This window comes from Podarcis bocagei, assembly GCF_964188305.1.
Source record: "Podarcis bocagei genome assembly, chromosome: Z".
Taxonomy (NCBI): domain Eukaryota; kingdom Metazoa; phylum Chordata; class Lepidosauria; order Squamata; family Lacertidae; genus Podarcis; species Podarcis bocagei.
This window is the reverse complement of record NC_138140.1, coordinates 26,256,287-26,272,551: the sequence shown is the minus strand read 5'-3', so window position 1 is coordinate 26,272,551 and position 16,265 is coordinate 26,256,287.

The window sequence follows — 16,265 nt, the reverse complement described above, 5'->3', positions numbered from 1 at the left end:
GCTTTTACAAGACAATATTCATTCCAGATTTTCAAGGAATCAATCCTTTAGTGTTGACTTCTGATGATCTGTAGGAGTTGTGCATTATAAGATACAAGTGCAGTTGCTCAATAAGTAGAAACTAGGGATGAGGGAGGAATTTGATTCAGTTTACATTTAAAGAAAGGGACAAGGGTGGTGCTGTGGGTTAAGCCACAGAGCCTAGGACTTGCTGATCAGAAGGTCGGCAGTTCGAATCCCCGTGACAGGGTGAGCTCCCATTGCTCGGTCCCTGTTCCTGCCAACCTAGCAGTTCGAAAGCACGTCAAAGTGCAAGTAGATAAATAGGTACCACTCCGGCGGGAAGGTAAACGGCATTTCCGTGCGCTGCTCTGGTTCGCCAGAAGCGGCTTAGTCATGCTGGCCACATGACCCAGAAGCTGTACGCTGACTCCCTCGGCCAGTAAGGCAAGATGAGCGCCACAACCCCAGAGTCGGCCACGACTGGACCTAATGGTCAGGGGCCCCTTTACCTTTACATTTAAAGATGAATCTCCCTGATATTCACTTTCTAAAACAATTCATGAATCAAAACACAGCCATCCTTCTAAACTCACATATCTCAGAATTTTGCAAAACAGTTCTCCAGCCAAGTCCTAACTCCTAGCTTTTAATAGCAGTGAATTCCTTTCCCAATTCAGAGTGAGAGCAGGCAGTAAATCAGGGGTAGTCAACCTTTTTATGCCTACCGCCCACTAATGCATCTTTCTTGATGGTAAAATTTCCTTACCGTCCACTAGTGCTCAATGGAAGGAGGATTCAGCTTGTGCAGTAGAATCGCTTACCGCCCACCTAGAATCCTGAAACGCCCACTAGTGGGTGGCAGGGACCAGGTTGACAACCCCTGCTGTAAATGGTGGGATTACACAATTGAGATCAGAAGCATTAACTTCTGGAAAAGATTGCGGGGGCCTGACGCAACGTCCTGACAGCACACATGCAATGTCCTGACATCATGTGTGCAATTTCATGAGAGCCAGGGAGCGGAGCTGAACCCAGTGGCAGCACATGGCCTCAGTAGCTGGTGGCCCCGTCCTCCCCCTACCCCTCCTGTGCAAGGGAAAGACAGGGGAAGTCAGCCTTAGCCAGGGATGGCAGCAGCAGCAGCAGGAGCTGCCTACCACCAAAGCCATGTCACGCCCAGCTCTACATTCACCCTCCTCTGCTCTCTGAACAATGGGGGGTCCCCCACAAAAGGGGAGCCCCAAAGTGCCTCGGCTCCTAGGAGCTGGTGCCTATGATTGGGGTGACCCGCTCCTTCCCCAAGCCTCCACTTTCCTAACAAACTATTTAAAATTATAGCTCTCCCTTTTCTCTTCCTAGAGAAGGGTTTCCCAAATGTGGGTCTTGTTATGTATTCAGTGGTCTGTGTTTGCCTGAGCATGAGTGTGGACTAAGGATTCTGAGCTCCTGTGTTCTGATTCGATACATGTTGTCCAATCACAGAACATTTCAGGATTTGGACCTCTGCCATTGGCCCTTGAACTCTAAGTCTTGATTCACAGTTTGGAAGTGTAGACAGCCAATCAGGTTGGGAGTGGGAGTGGCCCAGGCTTTCAGAAATGTATATAAGTAGTCGCTTTGCCCTCATTTCCCAGTCATGTAGTTCAATAAAGGTCCAGCTCTTTTTGGACTCCCATCATCCCAACGTAGCCAGATCAGTGGTCAGGGATGATGGGAACTGTAGTCCTAGAGGGTACTTCCAAGAAGGGAAGGGAACTGGCAAGAAAATAAACTGAGGCTCTTCCAGTTTTTTCATAATGAAGATGAAGTCATTTAGCATAGTAGGCCATCTGGCACCTACTTTAGGGAAGTTTTTAATGTTTTATTGTGTTTTTAATATTCTGTTGGGAGTCACCCAGAGTGTCTGGGGAAACCCAGCCAGATGGGCGGGGTATAAATAAATTATTATTATTATTATTATTATTATTATTATTATTATTATTATTATTAACGGTTTGCCCTCCAAAAACTAGAAGAGTAACATGATTTCTCTTTTCCCACCCCAAACAGATTCATGCAAAAAGGGATATATTGTGTTAAAGCATACAAAACTGCATATGTATTTTCATGCTAACTTCAAAACAAAAAAAAACAGAAATAGGGTGAACCTAGTGATGGAAGTTTCTGAAAATCTCAATGTCAAGTTAATCCACACAGATTTTTTTCTACTTCCCATCTCACTCATCTATCTGTATCAGAAGCAAGTTTGCTCCCCTTTGCTTTATTAAAATATGCAACATTATATTGCACACACATAATATACCCATAGGCACACATAAGCATAATGCATGTATAATTCAATGTATGCAGAAAACAAAGACTGCTGCAATAGTCAAAACACTTCCTGGTAAATTGCCTTAGCATAATCTTTTAAGTATACCTCCCCCCACCATGACTATGAATTGCCCAAGTAGGTAACTGGTTGCCATAGGAGCTAATGGTTGCAAGGAAGCAGAGAGTTTCAGCAGATGATGAATTATAACAGCACTGCAGCTATAGCTTCAAATCAGCATGCATTGGCAGTGAATGAATATGTCCTTGGAATGTAGAGGCCATACTTTCTCAATTAAAAAAAGAAATTAAGGATTTAAAATTAGACTCCTAACAATTAACATTTGAAACAGAGTTAGATTTAGGGCAGTGCAACCAGTTCTCTTGCACTGGGTACTGAGCCTAGAGTGCCACAACTATGACATAGTGAATTGAGCAGAACAGAAGGCGAGGAGTGGGGTGCTGAATTTTGGGCTCACACAGGGTGCTACTGAAATTAAACTGGTGCTCTCATATGCCTTCAGATCATCATTTCACAAGTTTCAGCCCAGCAGCCCAGGAGCATATATGGCATCAGGTATAGGGAGGTGGGCATAGCTTGAAATAAATGTCTTCACGAGCCACATGGGGAGGCCTGGTGGGTCTAATTAAACCTATGGGTTAGAGGTCTCCCATTGCTGCTGCAAACAATATGGAGCTAGACCGGCCAACGGCTTGCTATGTTTAATGCAAATTGTGTAGCCAACACATCTTGGGGGAAGAACCTGCTGATACTACTCTTAGCAATCCCCCACACACTTAGTTGGGAGAAAAGTCTGTGTTCACCCTAAGATGGGATCCTACATTCAATAAATTGCCCTTCTCCGTATTGTTTAATAGCCTTTTGCACTAGCACCAACTATAGGGGGTCCTGGGTAAAGGGACCCCTGACCCTTAGGTCCATTTGTGGCCGACTCTGGGGTTGCGACGCTCATCTCGCTTTATTGGCTGAGGGAGTCAGCGTACAGCTTCCGGGGCATGTGGCCAGCATGACTAAGCTGCTTCTGGCGAACCAGAGCAGCGCACGGAAATGCCGTTTACCTTCCCGCCGGAGTGGTACCTATTAATCTACTTGCACTTTTGAACTGCTAGGTTGGCAGGAGCAGCAGGAGCTCACCCTGTCGCGGGGATTCAAACCGCTGACCTTCTGATCAGCAAGTCCTAGGCTCTGTGGTTTAACCCACAGCACCACCCATGTCCCATGGGGGCCCTGGGGGCCCACAAAAAAATTGTGAGTGCTCAGTACTCACACCATGGGGTCTCCGATGAGACTTCTGGGCTTCATGAGGCCCTGGAAGTCACATCAGAGGTCTTGCAGGGCTCGGAGGTCGTGTCCGAGGCCTCTTGGAGCCTCCGACACAACTTCCAGGAGAAACTGGAAGTCGTGTCTGAGGCCACGCAGGGCCTCGGATGCCACTTCTGGGGTTCCGAGGTGGCATGCATGACGTAATGTGATGTCATGTCATGTTGTCACATTATGACGCCATGTTACGTCACATGCAGTACTGGGCACCCACAATCTGGAGCCCAGTTTAGCACCCCTGGCCTTTTGAACTCTAAGAATAAAACAATTTCCCAAACACTACCATGTAATTTGATAACAAAAAGAAACTCTGCCAGAAGCATGATCATACAAAACTGTTACTGAGCTACAGGACTGAATGATTATTTTATTGTTATATTTTAAATTACAGGGAAGTAAATCCCATTAAATCCATCAAAAAGGATCATGTCACATTTGCGTTGGAAATGTGAATTATTTCCCACCTAGCACAGATCCAGTGTATCATCGATCACAGTTGTGTGATTTCCTGGTGGTGTACTCTTTACAATGGGGTTGAAATGTCATTTGCAGAATCATGGAAACAGGCTATCCTACACAGGCAGCGGTTTTGCTTCAAGGAGAGCAGAGTAATTCGCACCAGATGCAGCATTTCTTGTTTGTGGAACCCCAACAAGAAATCAGCTGAGTTGTACTCCATATCCCAGGGAAATAGATTCCAGAGAAAAGAGGGAGAGGGAGAGAGGGAGTTTAAAGTAGTAAAAAAATTGGCAAGATAGAAAAAAATATCAGGAGAGGCCCATAATGGGTTGGATTTTTATAACCGGCGTTGATTCTGTTCACACTACATTGCATGCATTATCAAGAGGGCTGTCAACATATTGAATAACTTTTAGTCAATGAAACATCTGAGGAGATTTCACCCCTCCCATACCCAAGAATCTCCTGACCATTTCCTGATGGTCTCTGCTGACTCTCCACAGAGAAGAGGAGGCGTGTCCTGCCTATCTACTTATTCTGCCCAGCAACATCTCTGTGTGTGAGAGAGAGTCAGTCAGTCAGTGTATCGGAGAGAGTGAGAGTGTTAGAGATTCTAGAGATAAGATTGCTGCTAAGAGCAGCTGCAGACTCTCAGTGTAGCATTGATTTATGCTTAGAATATTCAGCTCTGTATATAGTTTTGTATCATAGTTGTAGTTACAGAATAAAAGGAAGATATTCTACAGAGCTGCTCTCGGAGTGGTTTATACTCTGCAAGACTCTGCAAAACTCTGCTGTGCAACGACTGTATTATTGAGACAGTGAATCCGGTGTTCTCAGCTCTAAGCTGTGAGTCCACAGCACTGTGACCTGTTCCTGTGAGAAGGAGGTCTCTGGCGGTGCTTCCCAGCTCGCCTAGCCCAGTCGGGGTTGAGGTGCATGAGTCCAGTTGGTACACTGGCTCAAGGGCGATGCTGACAACATCTGCCATTTAACTAACAGATTCGCCCTTAACCGAACAAAGGCAGTTTAACTTGCACCAGTAAAAGTTTTGCTAGAGTAATTTATCCCTGTTCCACCCTTTTTGCCAGCTTAAGGTCCATTGGCTTGCTAAGTCACATAAATTGGGTCCTCCCTTAAAGAGGGCACGTATTGCGGTGAGACCTGGAGACTGACCTCCTGTGTTGTGGGTGGGTATATTGGACAAGCCACAACACTCGATTGGTAGGTCCCTTGAAGCTGGGCTTAATCTGGCCAATGGGGTACAGTCTAAATGGTTCGAGGGACCAATATATGCCTATGCACGTGACCCAGAGCTTCCTCTTTTGGCTCGTCCATCGGAACACCCGCCCACCTCTCCCTATATTTAGGGTCTTTTGTGATTGCTATGCCGTCCTTGCTATGCCGTCATGTGTCATCTGTCGTTGGGACAGGGGCATGGCAGGAATTTTCCCCACTTGGCTGATTGGCTATTGCCATTTGGGTTTCGCCTGCCGCGTAGCAAATCGTCACAACTTGTAAGATTGCGGATAGGCTCTGGTTCAGGTGATAGGGATGGGAGAACACTCTCGCCATCCCTATGGGAAGGGTATTCTGTTAAAGGAATCCAGGGACTCGATGGTTTGGTCAACCCCTGAGAGGGGGTGTTGTGCCAGTGTCTGAGTCCAGGGGGACAGTTGGGTGGTGGAGTTAGCCTGTATCCAGGTGTTCACCCTTGGCTGACCTATGCTGGAACTCTGGGTCAGCACTACCTGCAAGGGTGCAGGGAGCTAGATGAACCAGAGCCTATGCAACCACGAACTTTCTGCAATCAATAAAGTTGTGGCCTACATTCTGCCAAAAACCAAAACCAAAATTTGAGTCAAGTGTGAATTTATTTAGGGGGGAGGTTTCTGGGTCTGAAGGGACGCGGGTGGTGCTGTGGGTTAAACCACAGAGCCTAGGACTTGCTGATCAGAAGGTCGGCGGTTCAAATCCCTGCCACAGGGTGAGCTCCCACTGCTCGGTCCCTGCTTCTGCCAACCTAGCAGTTCGAAAGCATGTCAAAGTGCAAGTAGATCAATAGGTACCACTCCAGCAGGAAGGTAAACGGCAGTTCCGTGCGCTGCTCTGGTTCGCCAGAAGCGGCTTAGTCATGCTGGCCACATGACCCGGAAGCTGTACTCCGGCTCCCCCGGCCAATAAAGTGAGATGAGCGCTCAACCCCAGAGTCGTCCGCGACTGGACCTAATGGTCAGGGGTCCCTTTACCTTTTTTCTGGGTCTGAACATGCAAATGACCTGAAAGTGATATGGAATAAGTTTAAGCATACCATCCAACTTTTTCAGATCAAAAACTGGGATGCGTGTCTTCCAGGATGTGCTCAAGGAGAATCACATGACCTGCGCTGTGATCTCACCTCAATAAAGCACTTGGGGGGAGGAGATAGTGCCCCCCCAAATGGCCACTGTGATCTCACATGGGGAAATGGGGTGTCACATTTTTTCCAGGGCACTTGGCACATAGGGTTTAAGTCTCTCCTTTCCTCACCCCACCAGCAGCAACCCTCCTCACCATGTCCCTACCATGACCCTAGAACTCGTCTTTTGGGGATATTCACTGGGATTAATTATGCTGGCTTGAATACCACCAGTTCAACTGGCTGAACTGGGGTGAGGGATTTACTCTTGCATAGCTCTGGTTGAGCCTGGAGAGCCCATGATCTGCCCAATCCAAACACTCTCATCTAAATTTGTATGACTGCTAGTCAGTGCTATTTTTCTAGAAAAAGAGGTGCCGGAACTCACTATGAATGCCTCTCTAGTTCTCTTATGAAGGCTATGGTGCCCATCCGAGAGGGACTAGAACCGAGTTCTGGCTGAAAAAAAAGCCCTGCTGCTAGTGATACTAAAAGGTGCTACTTATGTCAAAATGGACCAGTTTTATGGCAAGTGATCTGTAACTGACTCAGCAAAAGATTCCAGTTACAGATAGGCAGCCGTGTTGGTCTGCCATAGTCAAAATAAAAAAAATTCCTTCCAGTAGCACCTTAAAGACCAACTAAGTTAGTTCTTGGTATGAGCTTTCGTGTGCATGCACACTTCTTCAGATACACTGAAACAGAAGTTTCCAGATCCTTCTATATAGTGAGAAGGTGGGGAGGGGTATTACTCAGAAGGGTGGTGGGAATGGGAGATTGGCAGATAGCTGAGATGAGCCTGTTGACGACTCTTAACGACTGCAATAGGTCTTACAGGAAAAGGCAAGGGGTGAGAAGGTGAAAAATGGCTTAGTCATGTATAATGAGATAAGAATCCAATGTCTTTGTTCATACCAGGTCTCTCCATGGTTTTAAGTTTGGTAATGAGTTGCAATTCAGCAGCTTCTCTTTCCAGTCTATTTCTGAAATTCCTTTGTAGTAAAACAGCTACTTTGAGATCTTGTAAAGAATGTCCTGGGAGATTGAAGTGTTCTCCTACTGGTTTCTCTGTTTTGTGATTCTTGATGTCAGATTTATGTCCGTTTATTCTTTGGCGTAAGGTTTGGCCTGTTTGTCCAATATAGAGAGCTGAAGGACACTGTTGGCATTTGATGGCATACACAATGTTAGACGATGAGCAATTAAATAGTCCCGAGATGGTATGTGTGATGTTGTTGGGGCCAGTAATGGTGTTGTCCGGGTGTATGTGGCAGCAAAGTTGGCATCTGGGTTTATTGCAGGCTCTGGTGCCAGTGTCCGTGTTAAGTCTGGTTGTAGTATTATTGTGGGTTAGGAGTTGTTTAAGATTGGGTGGCTGTCTGTAGGCAATGAAAGGTCTTCCTCCCAGAGCTTGAGAAAGAGAACTGTCGTTGTTCAGGAGAGGTTGTAGATCTCTGATGATGCGTTGTACTGTTTTGACTTGGGAGCTGTATGTGATGACTAGAGGTGTTCTGTTTTTTTTCTTTTTTGGGTCTGTCTTGCAGCAAGTTCTCTCTGGGTATCAGTCTGGCTCTGTTGATCAACAGAGTACTGGGCCAGACAGTCACACTGATAAAAGGTTGACAAAGAGTTCAGAAACAGGAAGGTCACCAGATAAAGTGCAAGCAGATAATTTGGTGGTAGCCTGTTGAGGGGAGAGCTAAGGAGCAAAGCAGAGCCAAAGTTCCCAACACTCCCTCAGCTTTACAGCCTGTTGGAATGGCTGCTGCTCAGTCCATCGAATGTGCCAAAATAATAATAATAAAAAACAAAGTCCATTTGCCAGCACCACAAAGCCAACATTTAACATATTTTATGCCATGCAAATTTACAACACTATGGGATCTTCCATGAAATTCACTTTTAACTATCCTTCCTTATTCTGGCTGTCCGGATCCAGATCCAGACACAAAAAGAAATTACTGGCCCAGGATTTCCCACCTACCCACCCTGCTGCAATTTCTGACAATGGCTCATTAGCTGCCATTAATTTCCAGGAGGAACTTGCAACATTTCCCCCCAATTATCCCTTTTCTTAGTGATTTGTAATCAGCCTTTCAAACATTGCCTTTTCTTAGGCATTGCTGCACTGAATGATAACACAAAACGATGCATGATGGATTTGGAAATGTATAGCTCTTTTCATTAGCAACTGTAATACCTTAAGACTCATAAGCTGTTTGTAGGCTGCTGCTTGGGCAGGGCTAGCAGATTTTACTGCAAAAAGGCTTCTGTGGTTACTAGCCCCTGAATGCATATGTGTTAGGCTAAGAAAGTCATCTACATTATGCTCATAGGAATGGCGAAGAAATTCAATCCAGTTCACAAGTGAACCTAATTAATTTGCAATTTCTGAAAGAATACGTGAACTGAAACACAGCCATCCTTTGAGATTTAAACTTCTCTAAGTTTTGCAATGCAGTTCTCCAGCCAAGCGATGTGTGTGAAAATACATTTTACAGGGTAAAGTGTGCATGAAAAGGTATAGATTATACAGTGGTACCTCGGGTTACATACGCTTCAGGTTACATACACTCTGCTAACCCATAAATAGTGCTTCAGGTTAAGAACTTTGCTTCAGGTTGAGAACAGAAATCGTGTTCTGGCGGTGTGGCAGCAGCAGGAGGCCCCATTAGCTAAAGTGGTGCTTCAGGTTAAGACGTTTCAGGTTAAGAACGGACCTCCAGAACGAATTAAGTACTTAACCCGAGGTACCACTGTATATGCAGAAAGTGCATTATACCAGGGAACACTGCTTTGCAAAAAAAAGGAAAAATGAAAAAAAAAAGTCTACATTGGGCAAAATTGCATAGAAAAAATTGCATATAGGGAGATCGCATCAAGATACTGATAAATTTAGTATGAGGCCTTTTAAAATAATAATAACAATTCACACGCTGATGTGGAAATATTGAGAACTGTACTTAAGGTGGGAAAAATGAGAAACAGAAAAACTGAAAATTTCATATTTGCCCGTCACTAATCATGGAGAAGGGTAGGTAAAAAGAGGAGGCCTTTGGTCTCCCCCCCCTTTTCTTTTTGGATAATGCTTGCGCTCCACCCCTTAGCTATTATTGACATAACAGTCATATGGCCAGTAGTGGAAAATCTGCCCTTAATTCAGAAGATCCCAGGCTCAGTCCCTAGCATCTCCAGATAGGTCTGGGAACAATATCTACCTAAAGCCCTGGAGACCTGCGGCCAGTCGGTCTAAACAGTATTGTGCTAGATAGACCAAGGTCTGGCTCAGTATAGGGTCTCCCAGTTCAATCCAAGACTGACCCAACTCAAATCCAGACCCCAGATCAATTCAGGAGCCTAGCTCTAATGTTCAGTTAGGGTTCCAAACCCTGTTAAACATGTGATCAAGAGGGAGAAGGGAGGGGGAAGAGGAAACTCCCCTGCTCCTCTACTGTAGCGCAGAGAGTAAGACTAAACCTTCTACTACCACCTGGTGAGTGCAGAGTTTGATCCTGCTGGGTGCTCTTTCACCAGTACATTTCCTTTTGACAGTGCTGTATCACTCTGGGTGGGCTGACCTGACCCAAGGCCATCTGGGGTTGTCTCAAACCAAGACTGGATCACCCTGCATTGTTTCAATTCAGTTCAGGCTCTGGACATTAGCCCTAGTACAGTATACACATGAAAATGTGTATGAGAGTTCAGGCAGACTTTCCCCCTCTTTCAAAACATATTTGCAAATGTATACAACAATGACATGCACAGAACTTAAGTCTGGACAAATGAGAAACAGAGGGACCGAAATTGATTCAACTTGTCCATTCCTACCTATTACAAGTGTTGCTGGCGGCTCAGTTGCTGCCCACTTGGGTGAAGCTGCTATTTTTAGCACATTCTTGAGCACTAATGGCCATGATTCATCGCTAAGGGCTAATAAAAAATGACCCACCAAAATAAAGCATAAATTTCAGACCTGAGTCATAACAATTCATTTTATAGGGAACAGATGTCTCCAAAGCTGCAATAGCCCTGACATCGTACAACTTATAGGAGGGTCTTGCCATCCATTATGTGGTAGCGTACCTGGGCTTGCAACTACTGTATCCAAGTCTAGCTTCCAAAGTACTGTACCTTTATTATAAGTGTATTCAGATAGCACTTGTCACATTCATACAATGTCTGGCATATATTATTATTAGTAGTAGCAGTATCTTCTCAGTTCAATTCTGATACTAAAGGTAATAATTTCTAGTCTCAAGATTTTTTAAATTCCAAGTGTTATGTCTTTTGGAACCGGCTACAGTTGGTGGATCTTTCAAGTCTATTAAAAAAACCACCCGATTCTGCAAGCCTGAAATCTGCCCTCCACTGCTGTCAGGGCTGGAGTCAGCTGTAGGTCAGCAATAAAAAAGTAAATCACCCAAGACCATTTAACTCTTTATTCAAGGACACAAACCACAGCTCAGGCCTAATAGTCTCAGCAACTCTTTCCAAAATGTGTTGCGTCAATGAAGCAGCTGCAAAGACTGAAGGTTCCTGCCTTCCCTCCACTCTTTAAGACTTCCACCGCCCACCCCCGGTTCCTTCCCCAGTAGCTTAAGGCTTCACCTTCTTGCCTCTTTTTGCTCCACCCTCTTCACTTCTCTGTGTGTTCTGGGAGCCCAGGAGGAAGGGGAGCTGGCTGCAGCAGGAGAGGAAGACTTCCTGTCTTCTTCCACAGCCTGCCTACACTCAGCCTCGGAGTCTGCACAGCCTCTTCCTGCACACTAAACCCTGTTGCTCCTGGCACCTCCTTCTACCCAGTCTGCAACTTCTCGCTCTGACCACTCATCACTGTCCCACCACCAATCCGCTGACACTGAGCCTTCTTCCTAGGGGGTTCCCTAGAAGTTTCCCTGGCTGGTGCCTCCCACCACTCCTCTGGATTTGGCCAGTCTATGACAACTGCTCTACACTGTTCACCCTTGACTACAGGGCACCCAGTTAAGCAAGCCCATTTCCACTATAATTTTCTCCAGCAAGAGCAAATCTACAACTGAAATCCATTTATGCAACTAAGAACATAAGATAAGCCTGGATCAGGCCATAGGCCCATCTTGTCCAGCATCCTGTTCTCACAGTGGCCAGCCAGATCCCTGTGGGAAACTTGAATGCAGGACCTGAGCGCAGGAGCACTCTTCCCACTTGTGATTTCCAGCAACTGGTACTCAGAGTTATAGTGCCTCCAACAGTGGAGATAAAACACAGCCATTGTAGCTAATAGTCTGATAGCCATAGCCTTCATGAATGTGGCTAACACGTTTTTAAAAGCATCCAAGTTCATAACCACTACTACCTCCTATGGAAGCAAATTTGTTACTTTAATTATGTGCTGTGCACTTCGTTTTGCCTGCCCTCAAGATTCCAGGATTCAGCTTAACTGCATGCCCCAAAGTTCTAGTGATATATGTTCCAATCATATAATTTATTGGTTGTGAAATTTTATGAGTTCTCTTTAACTCCCATATCCCTGGTGAAACATATGCATTATCAGTTGAACTTGCACTGGAGTTTGTAATGCTGAATCAATGTGTGTCCTCAGGCTGGAGAATATGGGTGCCAGACATTCCCCAAGATAGCAGTGAGGCCCTGAGGAAACCTGTCTGTTGGCAGGAGATGAGTAATCAGTCGTGAGAGTGTGTGTGTGTGGATTCTGGTTGAGCTCAGCTGCTGTGCGCAAAACACTCCGCTGTCGAGTTACATACTAGGAATAATTGCCGTTCTGCTTCCACAGCCTATCCTCCTTTTACCGGCAAGAATAGCTGAGAAACCAAGACTGTACAAACAGCTTGAACCGATCACCAAAAACAGACTTAAGGAGGGGTGTGCAATCGGACTCCCCCTCCCATTCAAAGTGTTCTCCTTTATTTCTCATTTACAGTATGGTTACTGCCAAATGCCACCATCCATTGCAGAATTTCTCCGCCAAAATTGCAGATCACCATTGTTCTTCCGATCCCATTGTTCTCTCTCTCTCTCTCTCTCTCTCTCTCTCTCTCTCTCTCTCTCTCTCTCTCTCACACACACACACACACACACACACACCATTTTATCAAGGAATGCAATAGCTAAACTACAATTTTCTCATGTAAATTCAAAGGTGAATTAAAGAATGACAAAGGAAACATCCTCTCAATTCTTGAAAAATCCAGGCAGGGTGTGTTCCTTTCTGCCTCTTTTTAAATTTGGCTCTTGATATGATCACACACATTGCCCTCCCTCCCCCACCCCACTATAAAGAGCATAGAAACGCATTTACAGATGAACCATGTTTAAGCAATGAATTCAGTTTGCAATCAAGAAAAACACAACCAGCAGGAAAGGGGAAGAGCACTGACTGCACATGGAAACAAAGGGGAGGGAGAGAAAATGCCCCACAAGCCCATTTGCTGATCTAATCAATAAATGAAGCAAAGCAAGCTCTGCTCAGAAAATATGGACGTTCTACCAGAACCGTCCAACCCCTTACACTAAATTGCTCCCAAATGCCCAGTTGCCATTCATCTTGACTCCAAGCTATGTACCAACACAATGTGGGGAATACATCTGGTTTTTATTCCCGTTAGATTCCATTCAATAACAGAAGAAAAATAAACTGCATGGGCCCAAAGACACAAAATCCAAGAAATTCCCACCAGGAGCCTTGAATACGGGAGTTTAAGAATCAGCTGATCCAGGGACAGGGGGCCTGAGGGCCAAATGCACCTCTCATGGTCTCTCTCTGGCCCTTGGGACTCTCCCCAGGCTGTACATCCCTCCCCAGGCACACCCTCTCTGCCCAAGCTACATCTCTCACTGTCCTGGAGTGTGTTTGCCTAGGTCAAACTTGAAATCTGATAACACTTGGGTGGGTGGGTGTTGAAACTATCCATGTTAAGTTGTGGGCGAACATAGCAGACGACACAGCGATTTCTCCAGAGCAGCTCTTCATTTGTAAGCTGGACAGAACTGAACAGCAAACATCTCAGCCGCCCTGCTTTTATAGGCAGCTGGCTGTCAACATTGTAGCAACAACAACCCAGGGTTTCCCGCCTAAAATAACTGACGTGGACCTGAGTGAAAACTACATACACAATACTCCTGGTGGCCAGGGTGAGAACTTCAATACATAACACCCCTCCCCACCGAGATAAGGTGTTAGTTACAATCGTAATGGTTTCCTTATATACAGCACTACACGTAATGGTTCAATTAGGCACAAAAGCATATCAGTTACATTTCCCATACTTAGACCAACAGTGATACATGTCCAACAACATAGTCCTTTAAATAAGTTGGGCACTTGGAAACTCTGCCAGACCGCCGGGGACTGGTAGCCAAGTCCGGGGGCCCACACAATTATTGCTGAGGCTGTGGTGCGACCCTAGGTGGTGTTGAAATCAAATCCCCTGGATCCGCTGCTGTGGGTGGAGCCTCCACAAATGGAGTGGTCTGAGTCTGTGGTAAGTCTGGCAGACCCTCTGAAGCGGCTTGGTTCGGCTCCACGCTGGCAGTTTGCGAGGGAGGTGTAGGTGGAGCCTCGCCATCTGTAAGTGTCTCTTCTGGAGCCACAAGCGCAGTTGGGGGCACCACGGTAGTGTCCAAGTCCCCAACCATGCGCCTAAGCTGGTCTATGTGCCGGTGCCACAAGCATCCGTCTTCAAGTGCCACCTGGTACGAGCGAGGTCCAGTGACTCCCACTACTGTGGCTGGCACCCAAGGGATGTCCCCCACATAGTTCCGGGCAAAGACCTGGTTTCCTGGAACAAATGACCGTGGCGCGTTGGCACAGCCTGGGGGTTCGGCCACGGCAAAGTCTGGGTGCAGCCGGTCGAGCGGTGACCTGAGGCGGCGGCCCATAAGCAGTTCAGCAGGACTCCACCCTGTGGCCGCATGAGGAGTGATGTGTTGCACGAACAAGTATTCAGCGACCCGCTCATGCCAGTCTCCCCGGTCCAGGCGCGCCAGTGCCTCTTTTGCCGAGCGCACTATTCTCTCCGCTTGCCCGTTGCTGGATGGATGAAAGGGTGCCGTTAGGGCATGGCAGATGCCCAGTCCCAAAAGATACCGCTCAAAAGTGCCTGACGTGAACTGCGGTCCGTTGTTGGAGACAAGGACATCAGGACACCCATGTGTCGCAAACAGGCCTCGCAGCACCTGGATGACGGCCTCGGTAGTGGTGGAGGGTATCAGGGCCACCTCCAGCCATTTGGAATAGGTGTCCACCACTACCATAAAGGTCCGGCCATGAAAGGGGCCAGCCAGATTGATGTGCACCCTCGACCAGGGTATCTTTGGCGTCTCCCAGGTGTGTCCCTTAGCTGCCGGTGGTGCAGGCCTCGATTCTTGGCACGCTTGACAGGCGGACACCCAGGCAGTGATGGCATCGTCCATGTTAGGCCACCAGACGTAACACCGAGCCAACGCCTTCATTTTGACAATTCCCGGGTGGCCAACGTGCAGAGCCTCCAGGACGCATTGACGGAGTCTTTGGGGAATCACAACGCGGTCTCCCCACAGCAGACAGCCGTGATGAGCCGAGAGTTCATGTTGTCTGGTTGCGAAGGGCTGAAACTCCAATGCAAAAGGCCCTTGTGGCCACCCCCTCCACACCCAGTTGAGCACATGGCTGATGGTGTGATCCTGGGCAGATGCGGAGGCCACAGTGGCAGCCGATACAGGCGCTGCCGGAAGATCCTCAATCATGAGGAGTGATGAAGCTGGAGCCGGGTCTTCCACAAACGCTGGAAGAGGGCAACGGCTGAGGGCATCGGCATGGCCCATCGATTTCCCCGGGTGATGGACGAGCCGGTAGTGGTAGGCAGCCAGGAAAACAGTCCATCGCAGCATGCATGGCGAGAGGACCGGTGGAGTTGGACGATCACCAGCGAGGAGGCCCAGGAGCGGCTTGTGGTCAGTGATGAGGTCAAAAGTCCTGCCATAGAGGTATTCATGGAACCTCTTCGCTCCAGCCACAAGTGCCAGTGCCTCCTTGTCGAGCTGGCTGTAATTCCGTTCCGTCGGAGATAGCGTCCTGGAAAAGTAGGCGAGCAGTGCTTCTCTTCTGTCTGGAAAACGGTGACTAAGGACAGCGCTGATGCCAAAAGGTGAGGCGTCACAGGCAAGGACCAGCGGCCTGGATTCACTGTACTGTACCAGCACACGGTCCGATGAAAGGAGAGCCTTGACCGCGTTGAAGGCCGCCGTCTCCCGATGACCCCAGGACCAAGGCGTCTTTGTGCTGAGTAGTCAGTCGGTGAAGAGGCTCAGTCACCATGGCTTTGTGGGGCAGGAACATGTTATGTTCAGCAGCCCCAGGAATGCCTGCAACTCCGTCTTGTTCTTTGGGATGGGGGCCTGCTGGATAGCGCGGATCTTGGATGTGGTCAGGTGAAGGCCGGAGGCATCGATAAGATAGCCCAGGAACTCTACCTGTGGAATGGCGATCTGGCACTTCTCCCTCTTGAGCCCGGCCTCTTGGAATCTGGTCAGCACGGCACGGAGGCACTCGAACAGCTGCTGGTGTGAGTCTGCGGACACCAAGACGTCATCAAAATATGGTACCACGCCTGGAAGTCCTTGCAGGAGACGCTCCATAAGGCTTTGGAAGATGCCAGGAGCCACACTCACCCCGAACTGCAACCGGTGGCAACGGAATGCCCCTCGGTGGGTGACGATCGTCTGGGCTTCAGCATTGGCATCATCGACGGGCAGTTGTTGATAGGCTTGGGCAAG